The sequence below is a fragment of the Rattus norvegicus genome, chromosome 5 (genome assembly GCF_036323735.1).
Source record: "Rattus norvegicus strain BN/NHsdMcwi chromosome 5, GRCr8, whole genome shotgun sequence".
Taxonomy (NCBI): Eukaryota; Metazoa; Chordata; class Mammalia; order Rodentia; family Muridae; genus Rattus; species Rattus norvegicus.
Window position 1 is genome coordinate 22485832 of NC_086023.1, and position 17174 is coordinate 22503005.

The 17174-nt window shown below is 41.4% G+C and overlaps 1 long non-coding RNA gene across 1 annotated transcript; it reads right to left on the reverse strand.

Moving 5' to 3' along the window:
* Nucleotides 1-669: 669 nt before the first annotated feature.
* LOC120102816 (uncharacterized) lies at nucleotides 670-13002 on the reverse strand. Its single transcript, XR_005504581.2, has 2 exons — nucleotides 7013-13002; nucleotides 670-2457 (listed from the first exon to the last, which is right to left on the reverse strand). It is a non-coding gene; the product is annotated as an uncharacterized LOC120102816 (long non-coding RNA).
* Between the last annotated feature and the right edge of the window lie 4172 nt (nucleotides 13003-17174).

A 17174-nucleotide genomic window follows, 5' to 3' on the forward strand; every position in this document is an offset into this window, starting at 1 on the left:
CCTAAAGACTATACATGGACTGACCCTGGACTCTGACCTCATAGGTAGCAATGAATATCCTAGTAAGATCACCAGTGTAAGGGGAAGCCCTTGTTCCTGCTAAGACTGAACCCCCAGTGAATGTGATTGTTGGGGGGAGGGCAGCAATGGGGGAGGTGGGGGGAACACCCACAAAGAAGGGGAAGGGGAGGGATTAGGGGGATGTTTACCTGGAAACCGGGAAAGGGAATAACATTCAAAATGTAAATAAGAAATACTCAAGTTAATTAAATAAATAAATAAATAAATAAATAAATAAATAAATAAATAAATAAATAAATAAATAATAAAAAATAAAAAATGAGCTCCAAGCTTCCTTGGGATGAGAAAGAAAAAACATATCATTTTTCATTTCTAAATGAATTAAACCCAAGTCCATAAGGGGAAAGATATGATCTCTTTAGTAAGACTAAGCCTGCCTTGCTGTTAAGAAAAGATTTTTTCAGTCCCATGGTGAGAAGTCTGCCTGCTCTATGTGTTGTCTCTGCAGCTTCATCTTTGGCCTTCCTTCTCTCTGCATTCTTCATATTGCTCCTAATTTTCAAGTTCCTTTTGAACTTCTCCTTCTTCTTCCTATCTTGCTCTATCCTCCTGCTGTGATTTAATAGTGCTCTTTTGCAAAATGTAATCATTCTCAGTCTTTTTTTTTATTGGATTTTTTATTTACATTTCAATGTTATTCCCTTTCCTGGTTTCCCACCCATAAGCCCCCTATCCCATCTCCCTCCCCTTCTTCTATAAGGGTGTTCCCTCTCCCAAACCAATCACCTCTTCCCACCTTCCTGCCCTGACAATCCTCTACACTGGGAGGTCAAGCCTTGGCAGGACAAAGGGCTTCTCCTCCCACTGGTGCCCAACAAGGCCATGTTCTGCTGCATGAGCAGCTAGAGCCATAGGTCTGTCCATGTGTACTCTTTGGGCAGTGGTTTAGTCCCTGGGAGCTCTGATTGATTGGTATTGTTGTTCTTATGGGGTTGCAAGTCCCTTCAGCTCTTTCAATCTTTTCTCTAATTCCTCTAATAAGAACCCCATTCTCAGTTCATTCGTTTGCTGCTAGCATTCACGACTGTGTTTGTCACGCTCTGACTGAGCCTATCAGGAGACAGCTATATCAGGCTCCTGTCAGCATGCACTTCTTGGCTTCATCAGTCATATAAATGTTTGATGGCTGTATATATATATATATATATATATATATGCTGGATCTCCAAGTGGGGCAAGCTCTGAATGGCCATTCCTTCAGTCTCTGCTCCAAAGTTTAAAGAAGTAATGAACCATACACACTTTGGTCATTCTTCTTCTTGAGCTTCATGTGGTCTGTAGATGGTATCTTGGGTAATTCAAGCTTTTGGGCTAATATCCACTTCTCAGTGAGTACATACAATGTGTGATTTTTTTTTTTTGTGATTGGTTTACTTCACCCAGATGATAATTTCTAGTTCCATAGATTTGCCTATGGATTTCATGAAGTCATTGTTTTTGATAGCTGAATAGTACTCCATTGTGTAATGTACCACATTTTCTGTATCCATTCCTCTGTTGAAGGGCATCTCGGTTCTTTCCAGCTTCTAGCTATTATAAGTAAGGCTGCTATGAACATAGGGGAGCATGTGTCTTTCTTGTATGTTGGAGCATCTTTTGGGTATATACCCAGGAGATGTATAGCTGGATCCTCAGGTAGTGGAGTGTCCAATTTTCTGAGGAACCTCCAGACTGATTTCCAGAGTGGTTGTACCAGTTTGCAATCCCATCAACATTGGAGGAGTGTTCCTCTTTCTCTAGCATCTGCTGTCACCTGAGTTTTTTTATCTTAGCCATTCTGACTGGTATGAGGTGGAATCTCAGAGTTGTTTTGATTTGCTTTTCCTTGGTGACTAAGGATGTTGAACATTTCTTTAGGTGCTTTTTGGCCATTCAATATTCCTCAGCTGAGAATGTTTTGTTTAGCTCTGTACCCCATTTTTAATAGGGTTATTTGGCTCTCTTGAGTCGATTTCTTGAGTTCTTGGTATATTTTGGATATTAGCCCTCTATCAAATATAGGATTGGTACAGACATTTTCCCATCTGTTGGTTCCTGTTTTGTTGTAATGACAATGTCCTTTGCCTTACAGAATCTTTGCAGTTTTATGAGGTCCCATTTGTTGATTCTTGATTTTAGAGCAGAAGCCATTGGTGTTTTTGTTCAGGAAATTTCCCAGTGCCCATGTGTTCTAGGGTCTTCCCCACTTTTTCTTCTATTAGTTTGAGTGTATCTGGTTTGATGTGGAGGTCCTTGATCCACTTGGACTTAAGCTTTGTACATGGTGATAAGAATGGTTTAATTTGTATTCGTCTACTTGCTGACCTCCAGTTGAACCAGCACCATTTGTTGAAAATGTTATCTTTCTTCCACTGGATGGTTTTAGCTCCATATTTTCTAGAAAGATACAAGGTATCAAAGTTAAATCAGGATAACTTAAACTATCTAAACAGCCCCATAACTCCTGAGGAAATAGAAGCAGTCATTAAAAGTCTCCAAACCAAAAAAAGCACAGGTTTTAGGGCAGACCTTCAAAAATGACTTAACACCAATACTTCTCAAACTATTCCACAAAATAAACACAAAAGGAATACTACATAATTCATTCTATGAAGCTCAGTTACACTGATAACTAAGCCACACAAATACCCAGAAAAGGGAACTTCAGACCAATTTTTCTTATGAGTATTTACATAAAATACTCAATAAAATTCTTGCAAAATTAATCCAGGAACACAACCAAATGATGATTCACCACCATCAACAGGCTTTATCCCAGAGATGCAGGGATGGTTCAATATATGGAAACCCATCCATGTAATCCACTATAAAATAAACTGCAAGAAAAAAAACCACATGATCATGTCATTAGATGCTAAAAAAGCCTTTGACAAAAAATATAACACCCTTTCATGTTAAAAGTCTTGGAAAGATCAGGAATTCAAGGCACAAAGCTAAACAAAATGAAAAGCAATATACAGCAAACCAATGGCCATATCAAACTAAATTGAAAGTTTCTTGAAGCAATCCCACTAAAATCAGAGACAAGGTTGCCCTTTTCCCTATTTATTCAATATAGTACTTGATGTTCTACCTTGAGCAATAAGACAATAAAAGGAGATCAAGGAGATACAAATTGGGAAGGAAAAAGTCAAGGTATCACCATTTCCAGATGATATGATATACCTAAATCCCAAAAATTCTACCAGAGAGCTCCTACAGCTGATAAACAACTTGAGCAAAGTGGCTAGATATAAAATTACCTCAAACAAATCTATAGCCTTTCTCTACACAAAGGGTAAACACCCTGAGGAAGAAATTAAGGAAACACCTTTCACAATTTTCACAAATAATATAAAATATCTTAGCATAGCTTTAGGCAAGAAAGTAAAAGATTTGTATGACAAGAACTTCAAGTCTCTGAAGAGAGAAATTGAAGAAGACCTCAGGATATACAATTGCATAGCATTCTACAGAAAACTGATGATTTCTAGAGATACAAAGAGGCCCTCCCTTCCCTGGTGCTTGTCATATTCCTGTGATAGCAGAGGGTGGGGTAAAAACTCCTTCTCTCTCAAATATTGAAACTGATCAACCTGAGGGTTTGGAGAGATCAGCTTTGGGGGGATTAAGGGGTGCATGTTTTGTCTGTGCCTCTGTCACAGCCTATGTTTGTCGCTATGACTGCATCTGTGCATGTGTCTGTGTCTATGTGCCTGTGTCTGAGCATGCATTTTTATCTGTGCCTGTGTCTCTGTTTGTGTGTGTCTCTGCCTGTCTCTGTGTCTGTGTGCATCTGTGCTATTGTCTTTATCTGTGTCGGTCTGTGTCTGTACCTGTGTCCATGTCTGTGTCTATGCCTAAGTCACTCTATGTCTGTGTCTGTACCCTTGTCTATGTCTCTATCTGTATCCGTATATGTTTCTGTGCTGTGCCTGTTCCTATGCCTGTTTGTTTCTATCTGTACCTCTATTTCTGTCATTGTCTATTTGTGTCCATGTCTATGTGTCTGTTTCTCTATGAGGCTATGCCTGTTCCTGTGCTTGTATGTTTATCTCTGTATCATTCCTGTGTCTGTGCCTTGCCCCCACCTCTCTATTTCTGTCTCTCTATTTCTCTCTCATTGTTTGTTTGTGTGTGGGGGGGTGGGTGGGTGTGTTTGTGTCAGTTTTTGTTTCTTTGTCTGTGTTTGTGCCTTCTTCTGCCTCTGGGTCTATACATGTTTATGTCTCTGTGTCTGTTTCAGTTTTTCTGTCTGTGTCTGTGCCTGTGCCTGTGTCTTTGTGAATATATGTCTTGGTGTGTGCCTGAGTCTCTGTGTGTTTGTCTTTCTCAGTACCTAGGTATGAGCCTGTGCCTGAGCCTATGACTGTGTCTGTGGGTGTGTCAGTGTCTGTTCTGTGCCTGTGACTGTGCCTGTGTCTTTGTCTCCGCCTATCTGTGTCTGTGTCTTGACCTGTTTCTGTGTCTATATCTTGTCTTTCTCTGTCTGGTTTGGATCTTTGTCTGTCTGTATCTGTGTCTGTGTTAGTGTTTGAACCTATGCTTATATCTGTGTCTCTTTGTGTGTCTGTGTCTGTAACTCTGCCTGTATCTGGATAGGAGTTTGTATCTCCGTCTCTCTGCATCTGTGACTGTGTCAGTGTTTGTTTTGATCTATGCCTGTGTGTTTTGTGTCTGTGTCTGTACGGTTCCCTAAGTCTGTGTCTGTGCCTTTATCTCTGTCTGTGAGTGTGTCCGTGTTTGTGTCTGTCTGTCTGTGTCTCTGTCTTCATGCCTGTTTTTCTCTATGTCTATGCCTGTGTGATGTGCCTATGTCTGTACCCCTATCTGTGACTTTACCTATATCTGTGCCTGTGTCTCTGTCCAAGACGATGAGGATGCCCGTGTCTGAATTGTTCTATCTCTGTACCTGTGTCTGTACCTCTGTATATTTTGTGCTTCTGTCTGCACCTGTGTCTCTCTCTCTCTCTCTCTCTCTCTCTCTCTCTCTCTCTCTCTCTCTCTCTCTGTGTGTGTGTCTTTGTTATTGTCTGTGTCCATATCTGTGAGTTATTTTACCTATATTTGTTCCTATGTCTGTTTGTTCTTTTACCTATATTTGTTCCTATGTCTGTCTGTGACTGTTTCTGTATCTATTTCTCTGCCTATCACTGTGCCTGAGTTTGTGTCTCTGTCTACTCTTTTATATATACCTGTGTTTGCATTTGTCTCTGTGTCCATGCATATGTTTGTGTCTGTTTCTCTGTGATGGTGCCTGTTGCTGTGTCTCATTTGTGTCTGTCTGTAATGTATCTATCGTGTGTCTTTGCCTGTGGTTGTTTCTGTGTTTGCATATATGCGTGCGCCTATACCTGTGTCTATCTGTGACAGTGTCTTTGTTTCTGTGTCTGTGTCACTGTTTCTGTCTCTGTAAGTCTGTGTGTCTGTCTCTCTGTGTTTGTGTCTATATCTGCATCTGTATCTGTGTCTGTGTATATATCTATGTTTGTCTGTTCCAGTGCCTGTTTGTGTATGCTTGTACCTCTGCCTGTATCTCTGTATTTGTTGGTTTGTGTCTGGATGTATCTGTCTGTTTCTTTGTCTGTGGCTGTGTCTGTGGCTGTGGTTGTGGCTGTGACTGTATCTTTGTTCTTGTATGCTTATGTGCTTCTGTCTATACCTGTGTTACTGTGTGTGCTTATTCCTGTGCCTATGCTTGTATCTATGCCATTCTCTGGGTCTGTATCTGTGTCTGTGTCTGTGTCTGTGTCTGTCTGTGTCTGTGTCTGTGTCTGTGTCTGTGTCTGTGTCTGTGTCTTTGTCAGTATTTCTATGTGTGCCTGAGTTTGTGTCTCTGTGAGTCTGCATCTGTGCCTGTGTCTGTGTATGTGTAAGTCTGTGCTTTTGTCTGTATTTGATTCTGTGTCTCTGTGTCTGTCTCTGTGTCTCTATCTGTCTCTGTGTCTGTCTGTATATGTCTGGCTTTGTGTCTGTGTCTCTGTCTGTCTCTGTGTGCATCTGCCTCTGTGTCTGTGTCTCTGTGACTGTCTATGTCTGTGTCTGTCTGTGTCTGTCTGTGTCACTGTCTGTCTGTTTCTGTGTGTCTGTTATGTATCTGTCTGTTCCAGTGCCTGTTTGTGTATGCTTGTACCTCTGCCTGTATCTGTGTATTTGTTGGTCTGTGTATGTATTTGTGTCTGTTTGACTGTGGCTGTGGTTGTGGTTGTGACTGTATCTTTGTCCTTGTATGTTTATGTGCTTCTGTCTATACCTGTGTTACTGTGTGTGGCTTTTCCTCTGCCTGTGCTTGTATCTATGCCATTCTCTGGGTCTGTATCTGTGTCTGTGTTTCTGTCTCTGTCAGTATTTCTATGTGTGCCTGACTTTGTGTCTCTGTCAGTCTGCATCTGTGCCTGTGTCTGTGTCTATCTGTCTTTTGTCTGCCTGTGTCTGTCTCTGTGTCTGTCTCTGTGTCTCTGTCTCTGTGTCTGTCTGTCTATGTGTACCTCTGTGTCTATCTATGTCTGTGTTTCTGTCTGTCTCTGTGTGCATCTGCCTCTGTGTCTGTTTCTATGTCTGTCTGTCTGCATCTCTGTTTTTGTCCGTGAGTCTGTCTCTGTGTCTTTATCTGTCTCGGTGTCTGTCTGTGTCTGCCTCTGTGTCTCTCTATGTCTGTGTCTGTGTCTGTGTCTGTCTCTGTCTGTTTTTTGTGCGTCTGTTTCTGTCTGTCTGTGTCTATGTGTGTCTGTATCACCTGTATTTCTGTCTGTTTTTGGGCTGTTCCCAAACCTTTGCACCCAAGAAATAATTTTTCTAGTGTACAGGGTGTTGGAATTCAGAGGTTGTGTGAAATAAGTGGAGATTTACTCTTACACAAAATTTCTAGCTCCTAATTTTTGTGTCTTCCCCCTTTAATGCAGTGGATATATTATTAAAGTTCAAAATCTACAGATGTAGATATTTTTCTTACCTCAATGCTATAAGGTTCTGCTCACACAGTGATGAAATAGGAATCGTCTCACTGTAGATTCAGGACAATAGCCAAAGGGGAAATGGAGAGACCCTGTAAGGAGAATAAGGATGATTAATTCTTATTTTATAAATCATCTCTCTTCTTTTGCCACTGTACCTGCTCTAGCCATTCAGGGCTAAAATATGCAGAGGTCACTATTGTAGAACTATAGTCATTACTCCTGGAATTCCCTGCCAGAAAGAAGTGATAAGATTAATGTTTCCTTGATAGACCTGTATCACTTCAGTTCTCATGACCAGAAAGTTCTGAATCAGGCAACAGGAGGGAAAAGGCAAAAGCTTGGTGCACATACCTGCTCTCATAGGTATTTGGGATCACAGGCATTCAGAGACAGCATGGGGAAATACAGCAAGACTCCACCTCCATGCTACCCTTCTCCAACAATAAAAAAGAGAAGGAACAAGAAAGGGAAAACTTTATTCCACACCTAGCACATGCTGGGCCTGTTATAGCAGCTTCTTCTTTGATGCTGTCATCTTTGATTGTCATGGAGTAGGTGTTAACACGCTCAGTTCGCTTTCTTCCTTTATCCAATGTGCTTGAGATCTAAAGTTCTAGTTTAAAGACTAGCTATTTCCAAATGTCAAATACATCATTTCAATCACTTTTATTCAACTGATGCTCATTGTGTGCCTCTTGTATATTAGATTCAGTATGTACTCAGCTCTTATGTATATATGAGGCAGACTAAGAAGGCAAAGGCTGGTTTCACGCCCTCACAGGTGGGTGGGAGGCCAGGAACCAAGTTAGTGTATTCATAAGTGCAGAACGAAGGTATTCAGGGTAGTCATGACAGAGGTGGTGGCATCCCAGGCAGACAGACAGAAAGTCTTTACCAAGAATAACAAAAGCCTTTGTATGTTTTTAGACCCAGGCCAATGCATAACACCTTAGATTTATTAAAATGGACTCAGGCATTATGCAGAATGACAATTGCTAACAAAGAGAAAGGTCGGTTAGGGAGCAAGGCAACCTCCCTAAGCAAGAAGCAGTGGTGGCAATACCAGACATGGTGGCTATTCCAAGCAGCTGAAAACTCATACTTTGAAACACAATCATGAAGCAGACAGAGAGCAAACCGGAAGAGTCTAGAGCACTGATTCCCATCCTTCCTAGTGCTACAACCACTTAATAGAGTTCCTCATGTGTGCTTATCCCCCAAACACTAAATTGTCTTGTTGCTACTTCATAACTGTAATTTTGCTACGTTAAAAATTATAGTATAAATATCTCATGTGCAGGACATCTGGCATGCACATGTGACCTCCCAAGAGGTCACAATCCACAGGTTGAGAACCACTGTTACTAGAAGATTTGTATACTCCAAATGTGCCCCCTACTGATGTAATTCCTCCGATAGAGCTAGACCACCTAAACCTCCATCATAATGCCACCAACTGGCCACCAAGTTGGGCACCTTTTTGTTTTTTAGTATTTTTTCTTTTTATTTAATCTTTCCACCCCTTTTTTACACTCCAAGTTATAGTCCCCTCTTGGTCTATCCACATCGCATACCTCCCCCCTGACCTCCTGTCTCCACAAGGATGCCATCACCCCCCCCCCAAGTCCACCAGGACTCTAAACTACATGAGGCCTCCCATCTCTTAAGGGTTAGGTGCATCTTCTCTGACTGAACCCAGACCTGGCAGTCCTCACCTGTATATGTATTGGGGGCCTCATATCAGCTGGTGTCTGCTGCCTGGTTGGTGGCCCAGTGTCTGAGAGATCTCAGGGGTCTAGGTAAGTTGAGACTGCTGATCCTCCTCAGCTTCCTCCAGCTTTTACCTAATTCAACTACAGGGGCCAGCCCCTTCTATCCATTGTTCAGGTACAAATATCTGCATCTGACTCAGCTGCTTGTTGGGTCTTTTGTAGGACAACCATGATAGGTCCTTTTTGTGAGCACTCCATAGCCTCAGTAGTAGTGTCAGGCCTTGAGGCCTTCACTTGAGTTGGATCCCACTTTGGGCCTGCTGCTGGACATTCTTTTCTTCATGTTATTCTCCATTTTCATCCCTGCAGTTCTTTCAGACAGAAACTGACTCTGGGATGGCAACCCCCCCCTCTCTTGATGCCCTGTCTTTCTGCTGGAGGTGGGCTCTAAAAGTTCTCTCTTCCTACTCTAGGCCAGTACACCTAAGGTCTCTCCCTCCCTTTGAGTCTTGAGAATATCTTACCTACCAGGTCTCTGGTACATTCTACAGGGTTCCCCCAACCTTCTATCTCCGAGTTTGCCTTTTTCCATTTTTTTCAGTTGGCCCTCAGGGCTTCAGTCCTTTTCCCCCCACTCAATACCAGATCATGTTCTCCTCTTCCTCTCCATCATCATCCCCTTTTCCTCCTCTCCCCTTGTGATTGCTTTCTTCTCCCTCCCAAGTGGGGCTGAGGTGTCCTCACTTGGGCCCTTCAGTTTGTTGACGTTTTTGAATTCTGTGGACACTTTTTATTCAAAGCACCACAGGACTCACTGGGTACTAAAGAGATGAGTGAGGGACAGAGAACACTTCCTTTGAGAATCCTTCTATTTTGTACATTTTTTTTATAAATCATACCCTGGGGTTGTAATTCTGGCACAAGTACCAAAAATTGGAAGGAAAAATTATATGTATTTTTGAAATCACTAATATTGACTGAACATTCAGTAAGCTCTGGGAACTCTGCAGGTGTTAATCCATTTGATTCTTAAAATGGTCTCAAAATACCTGGCTATGAGTTTGGTTAGTCGACACTTAAGAAAGCTGAGATGGGAAGAAGTCAGGCAGCATCTCCGGGGTTCTTACTCTAACTACTGTGATTGAAGTGATAAGGAACCATGTTTTAGCAAAAGAGAGAAACTGTCCTCTGAGACTACTCACTGGGAAAGGACCATTATATCCACTTTTTAAAAATGATTCCACAGATGACAGGCACGTGTCTACACTAAGGAGATCTTTCTACTAAGCACCATTTTAGAGCTATACTGTTGTGGTACATATTTAAAAACAGGTAATGTTTTATCCTGCACTAGTGCCAGCACCTGTAGGGTCACATGACACTGTATCTGTATCTCAGCAACTTCATGCTGCCCCCAAGTATTCTCTGGTTCCAGCTACCCAGTAAAATCAAGACTCAACAAACTGCCCAACAATTAGATTTATATGTTACAGTCTCAATCTACAATACATCCATACAACAAACTCACAACCAATTGATAAGAATATAAATAGCCCATCTAGATAAGTTAAACTTGCCTACAGAAATCCATCCCTTAAGAAATATGCATAACTACCTTGGCAATTCAAGACCACTCAGGTCTGGATCATCTTTCTCTGTCACCATCTTGATTCTCCTCCTCCTTCCCCTTCTCTCTTCACCTTACAAAAGTTTTGTCCCCGCCTTATATTTTTACTATCCAATCATGGGCTTGACCTAACATGTGCCAGCCCTTACCTACCTATAGACATCAACCTACACTATACAACTGTAAGAAATGAATGATAAAGTGGAAGGAGACAGGAATTTCCTATTCAATTTGCCTGTGATGGTTGGAAAAATCTCTGTGAGTCATAGTTTCAAGATAATGATGTTTAAAGGTTAATGGTGATGACTGAAGCCACGGAAGCCAGAAGATGGATGCCCAAATCCCCTCGTACACCATAAGACCTATATGTTAAATAAAATGCAAGGGAAGACTAGAAGAAGCCAATTATATAGGTAAATATAGCATATCACCTACCTTCTCTCCCTTTGGGTGCCATTGCAAGGACTAGGAAAGTAGAAAACAGTACCGAACAGGATGTATATTCATTTCATTAAAATACATTACTTTACAGATGATCTCCTGAGCATTAGCAGGCATTATTATTTGGCTCTGGTGCCATCTGGACAGGATTCACCTATTTACTACAATCCCTAATTTGTCCAGCTATAACAGTATTACAGAAGTGGTGTTCAGTCAAGGTACACAAAGGAAACAGTTGAAAGAAAACTCAGAAGACTCATGTAAGTTGGCTGCTTTGTTTGTCCACCATCTTTTCCTGTTGCTGTAGCTCTTGTGACTGCCTTTTTCATTTCACTTGGCCTTGCTCTTGACTAACTAGTGTTCTTTTATGGAAGACCACCAAGAGTCTGCCAACTGCACACTGTGTACCATCCCCTACCATGCTCATTCCCTTAGTCTCTTCTGGATGATACAGACCTGCTTCCACTTCTTCAAATCCAACCCTCTCAGGAGATAAGTTCTTTAGCTTCTGCTGGCTCCTTCCTTTATTTAAAAAAAATTATATCATACGATGGCATTGATAGGTGACAAATATCATATATTAAGAAATTTTCTTCAACTTAAAAATAAATCAAACCATCTTCACATGGTCCTATGTAACAGGCCCTAGACAATGTATCCCTGAGCCAGAGGACCTGATGGTATCACGTCCTTGTGTTGTCTGTCTTCCTCTCCCCAGGGTCTCATTCCAATGACATCAGGAGAGTCACTCTCCTCTTTGCTCTCCATTCTTGATCAAGTATTTATTAATCATTCAGTAGTGGATTCTTTGCTTTTTTGAGAATCTTTCTTAATCTCCCTGACTCTTCCTTTCAACTTCCCTTTCCCTTTCTTCCAGCTTCCCCTTTAAGTGGAGCCTGGGTCCAGAGTTGCCAGCTCACATACATTCCCTGTTTCCTATGGTTTTCTGAATGGTATCATTGTCTCCATATACACAAAAGAAACTCACTGTCCTCTCTTCATGTTAATTCCCTTAGTTAAACCACTCAGGTGATAGCTAAATAAAGGACAAATCCCATAGTTCTTAAGTAGCACCTTGACTTTAGCTTTAAATTTTAAATCTGCTTTGATACTTTCAAGAGACTCTGGAGTCCCGCTTTGACCTCATTTTGATGGTCCCTGAACCCATATACTGTGTCTTTCTCTTGTCATTGTTCGAACTGCTCCTCTGTCTAGTGATCTCTACCTGTGTTCCTACAAGCACAGAAATGTGCTTCTTAATGCCCAACCTGAAAACATAACAAATACAGTATAACTGTCCCCAATCAAGTAAGAACATGATACCTGGAAGAAAAAAAAAAACTATTAAGCTACACTTAAAGACAACCAAAAAACGAAAGTGACACAAAGGTTATTCAGCTTCTACAATGGTAGAAATTTTTACAAGACATTGCAAAATCAACAATTTTTTTAAAGGAATAAGAGAAGAAACGAAACAGCAACAGCCAATATAGAGAAATCTCCCTAACCACCAGTTTGGGGCTTATCTAGTTATTAGCATGACTAATTCAGACCAGGCTGGTTTCAACTTGGATAAATATTTCTATTTCATAGTTTTGATCTAATCAAGTAAAATAAATTAATGAGAAACATCTGCCTTGTCTCAAGAAATGCCTTGATCACTGAAGTAGCTATAATGAGACAAGTACCTACTAACTGTATTATGCCCCTGTTAGGAGAGAGGGTAAGGTTAGCTACAAAAGGATAATGAGATGAAGCCCCTGTCAGGCACCACGACAATTCAAATTCAGAAGAACTTACAGATGACCACCATGGATCATCACAAGTAGGACACTATTCCTGATGCTAAAATTGAAATTTTTGAATGTTTTTTAAAAAAATGAATGTTTGCTGTGGAAAGGTGTGATAGTATAAAGAAGCTGAATAATAAATTATTAGCACAATATAGAGAGAAATGAATATTGCATATTTTATTATAAAAATGGTATTTTATGTTATATTTTGTCTTCTTATATATTATTATGTGAAATATATGCATAGGGTAATATATTCTTGAGTATTTCTAAGTGTATTTTTGAATTTTTTATTTTAGCTTCTATTACAGACAAGATCTTGGTTAATTGTTTTTGGCAGATAGCTTTACAGTTTTTTCTACATAAATTTTGAATTTTTATTGATTTGAAAACTAAATGATCTATTATTTCATAAATTGTATTTTACCATATATATATAAATATATTTATTTGAGTTCAAGATCTTTTATATGGTTTTATACTTTATAATAGGTATTTAAATAAAAAGATAATAGGATATTTATGCACTTATTTCTTTCTTTAAAATTGTTGAGTCATTCTGTGGTCATTGTTTATATTTTCACCAAATTTCGTTCTAAAATTTAGTTAACTAAACATTAAATACACATTAAATATAAATGAGTTTATAGGAACCAATAGTGCCAATAATCCCAGTGCCCTTGATACTAAAGAGGGCAGACTTCGAGGTGGAGGCCATCTTGGCCTACATAGTGAGACCACACCTCAGAATCCCAGAAATAATATCATATCCTCTCGAGTAGCTCTAGTCTTCTCACACAGACTTAATCACACTGATTTTGTTTTTCTTGTTTATTTAGCAAATTTTTGTTATTTTCTTAATAGATATCATTGGAGTTTTCTGCTAAATTTACTTATATGTTTCTGAATGGTTGGAATTGTCATTTATCTGTATCTTTTCACTCATTTTTAGGTATGTTCCAGGTACTCGTTTTCTTTTAAGACAACAAAATATATTTTTGAGTACTGTATAGTCTAGACTAGCTTCAAAATCATGATCTTTTATTCAGGAAAACTGGAAAAAAATAGCAAACACTTATTGATATCTAGTAATTGTTTAACAGATGGGCATTTGCGTGCTGTGAAAATTTAGATGTGGTGACTTTTCCACCTTCACTCTGAGTTATAGGTTGGACCTCAAATGTGAGCCCAAGGGCCAGTGATGCTACCTGAAGGTTGATGGCATCGAACATTTGGGAGGGTCAAAACTACTAGAAGGCAGTTGGGTTATTGGAGCTACGCCCTGGTTCATTCCTTTCTGTCTCTTTACTTCCTGGACAACATGACATGAAGGGTTAGCTCTGCCTCCTTCATATGCTGCCTCACCAAAAGTCCAAAAGCAACACGAGAAAGCAGCTATGGACTGAAACCTTAAAACCATGAACCAAAGTAACCCTTTTTCCTTCTCTTAAAATAGCTCACTTCAAGTGTTTTGTCTTCATCACAGCTTTGATAAAAGCCCTTTCAGCAATAGCTTAGACACTTTGAGGTCACTAGTCCCTGGAGTGGGGGGCTGACTCCCATACTTGCTTACGAGCCCTACTCAAATTTAGCTTCACATTAAAGGAAGGAACAGAGCTCTATACCAAAGACTCTATATGCCTAATTTTACCTTGACCTAATAGTCCCTTGAATTAAAATTGTGGCCATCATTCACAGGAGCACAATATTTGATCAGAAAAGTATAATATGATTGTAGTGCTCCTTTTGCCAACAGATAGTTTATGAGTTCCAGTCGTTGATGCAAAGAATGAGGAAAAAATATATTCTTGGTTATTTTACAGGATTAAGGCCCCTGGTTTATCAGTATGAGAAACATTACAATTGAGGAGTCTAAATACAGTGCTGTCATTCTTTCAAATGAAGCATAAATACTCCTACTAAGCCATGGCACCCAGCTCAACTCTATAATGAGGGAGTCTCTTTCAAAGAAAATAAAGTTTCATCCCATTATTCTCTCTCGTTTGTTGAATCAATGGGCACCGAAGTTTGTCAGTGTTCAGTAAGAATTCTTCTATTTGTGGTGGCAAATTGAATTTGTCTGTTTTCTGCTTTTGTGTAGTTAATGATTAGGATATGTATGTATATATGTATGTATGTATGCATGCATGCATGTATGTTTATCTTAAGAATACTATTTTTCTCCCACAATAAACATAACCAGCTGTGAAACCATAATGTTTAGCATGGCAAGATATCCCTAATGGTGCAACAGTGGCACTCATATCAGGACCTTAACCAACCGCCATCTAATTGGATTTTAGGCCTTCTCAACCTAGTTGGAAAGATGGCCAACTATCCAAAGAGGATGAAGTAGAGGAGAGGAGACCCTGACACTGCCACTTTGTTAAGCCAACACAATTCCAGACTGCTTTCTAAATCCTTACTCTTATGCCCACAGAGAAGTGCAGTTCTCACTGCTATCAAAGACACTTCTCTTTGCAACAGACAGAGACCCTTATACAACTGGTCAAAATGCAGAGAACTACTGGCAATGAGGGGTCCAGCCGCAGTGGATACACCTGGAACACAATTTTGACAACTAAGCCTCAGGGAATATTGTGCAATGTGGGGCAGAAAGACTGTAAGAGGAAGAAGACCAGAGAGTATCCTGTGAAACTGAGTCACCTAGAAATAACAGGGAAGGCTGCCAAAATAAGATGGGAACAAAGCCAACCCCAATAGACATGCTAATGTGGAAGGGGGAACTCTCATATGGCCCCATCACTAGACAAAGACTCACCAGTAGTTCAGAAATGCTGAGAGTGGAAAAGTAGTCTTCCTTAAGATGAGCTCCCTAAACATCTATCCAATGCCAGTGGCCAGCCCTGAAATCATAGTGTATAAGCAATGGCAATCTAACTAAGGATTATTATATTTATATCCAACTTAAATGTTATGAATTTTAAAAAGGTCATAAATTTGAAAGAATAGGGAAGTCCCACACCCCTTGGGAAAGAGACCTCACCGCCTGGTCAGGTGGGCACTCCTGAGGCTGCAGAGCGGAAGAGACCACCAACACTGCCCACCCCTGCCCACATCCCTGGCCCAAGAGGAAACTGTATAAGGCCTCTGGGCTCCCGTGGGGGAGGGCCCAGGAGCGGCAGGACCCCTGCCTGAGACACCGCCGGAACCTGAAGGTAACAGACGGGATAAACAGTTCTCTGCACCCAAATCCCGTGGGAGGGAGAGCTAAACCTTCAGAGAGGCAGACAAGCCTGGGAAACCAGAAGAGACTGCTCTCTGCACACACATCTCGGACGCCAGAGGAAAACACCAAAGGCCATCTGGAACCCTGGTGCACTGAAGCTCCCGGAAGGGGCGGCACAGGTCTTCCTGGTTGCTGCCACCACAGAGAGCCCATGGGCAGCACCCCGCAAGCAAACTTGAGCCTCGGGACCACAGGTAAGACCAACTTGCCTGCTGCAAGAAAGCTGCCTGGTGAAATCGGGACACACAGAGGCAGAATTCCTCTAGGACCGGGCACGTCCTGTGTTTATCGGAAGTACCACACCCGCGGATACCGGCCCGCAGCAGCTCTCTGCTCCCAGACCCCGTGGGAGAGAGACCTCACCGCCTGGTCAGGTGGGCACTCCTGAGGCTGCAGAGCGGAAGAGACCACCAACACTGCCCACCCCTGCCCACATCCCTGGCCTAAGAGGAAACTGTATAAGGCCTCTGGGCTTCCGTGGGGGAGGGCCCAGGAGCGGCAGGACCCCTGCCTGAGACACCGCTGGAACCTGAAGGAAACAGACCGGATAAACAGTTCTCTGCACCCAAATCCCGTGGGAGGGAGAGCTAAACCTTCAGAGAGGCAGACAAGCCTGGGAAAACAGAAGAGACTGCTCTCTGCACACACATCTCGGACGCCAGAGGAAAACACCAAAGGCCATCTGGAACCCTGGTGCACTGAAGCTCCCGGAAGGGGAGGCACAGGTCTTCCTGGTTGCTGCCGTTGCAGAGAGCCCGTGGGCAGCACCCCACGAGCGAACTTGAGCCTCGGGACCACACGTAAGAACAACTTGTCTGCTGCAAGAAAGCTGCCTGGTGAACTCAAGACACAGGCACACAGGAACAGCTGAAGACCTGTAGAGAGGAAAAACTACACGCCCGAAAGCAGAACACTCTGTCCCCATAACTGACTGAAAGAGAGGAAAACAGGTCTACAGCACTCCTGACACACAGGCTTAAATATTTCCACTGTCAGAAATAGCAGAACAAAGTAACACTAGAGATAATCTGATGGGGAGAGACAAGCGCGGGAACCCAAGCAAGAGAAACCAAGACTACATGGCATCATCGGAGCCCAATTCTCCCACCAAAACAAACATGGAATATCCAAACACACCAGAAAAGCAAGATCTAGTTTCAAAATCATATTTGATCATGATGCTGGAGGACTTCAAGAAAGACATGAGGAACTCCCTTAGAGAAACACAGGAAAACATTAATGAACAAGTAGAAGCCTACAGAAAGGAAACACAAAAATCCCTGAAAGAATTCCAGGAAAACATAATCAAACAGTTGAAGGAATTAAAAATGGAAA